This window comes from Colobus angolensis, unplaced genomic scaffold (assembly GCF_000951035.1).
Source record: "Colobus angolensis palliatus isolate OR3802 unplaced genomic scaffold, Cang.pa_1.0 Scaffold9, whole genome shotgun sequence".
NCBI classification, from domain to species: Eukaryota; Metazoa; Chordata; class Mammalia; order Primates; family Cercopithecidae; genus Colobus; species Colobus angolensis.
This window is the reverse complement of record NW_012122931.1, coordinates 5182169-5182917: the sequence shown is the minus strand read 5'-3', so window position 1 is coordinate 5182917 and position 749 is coordinate 5182169.

The following is a 749-nucleotide window of genomic DNA, read 5'->3' as shown; positions in this document are numbered from 1 at the left end:
CCCTCCGTACATCTCCCCTCCACACCATCAACCCTCACACTTCCCCTCCCTCACTCTCCCTACCACCCTCCGCTTCCCAGGCTCAAGGTGGAGGGGTCTGGGGAGAGCTGCTGAGCTCTTCTCTTTGCTCCTCGCTTTCTTGGCTTGGATGGTCCCCTTAAAACCGGTCTTTCACCCCCCACCGCAAGTGAGTTGCCCACTCCCCAGGCAGCCGCTCCCCAGCAGGGGTTAGAAGGCCCCATCTGCCTCCATCAGGGCGCTGAGCACCTGGGGTTGTCCCGGGCCCTGTCCTGCGGAGCCTGCCCACCCCAGGCTGGAGCTGCGTGGGGCTGGGGACAGGATGAGGTTGTCACCCCAGCATCGGGCACCACCCCACCACGAGGAGGTACTCGCAAGCTGACAGAACAGGGGCGGTGCTGGGGAGGGGACCTCATGGTCTTGTGGTCTCTGCAGCTCCAGTGTGGCAGGCGCCGCCTCCATCACCCACGCCCCACGTTCACGTTATTGCCATGGGCATCTGATGCCCCTGCTCACCTGGGTCCTGTGGGTTCCCAGCAGGTTATTTTGCCCACAGAGCCCCTCTTTCCCCAGGAAGGAAAATATAAACATAAAAATGCACGCTGGTGTGGCCGGGCACAGTGGCTCATGCCTGTAAATCCCAGCACTTTGGGAGGCTGAGGCAGGCAGATCACTTGAGGTCAGGAGTTCGAGACCAGCCTGGCCAACATGGTGAAACCCCGTCTCTACTA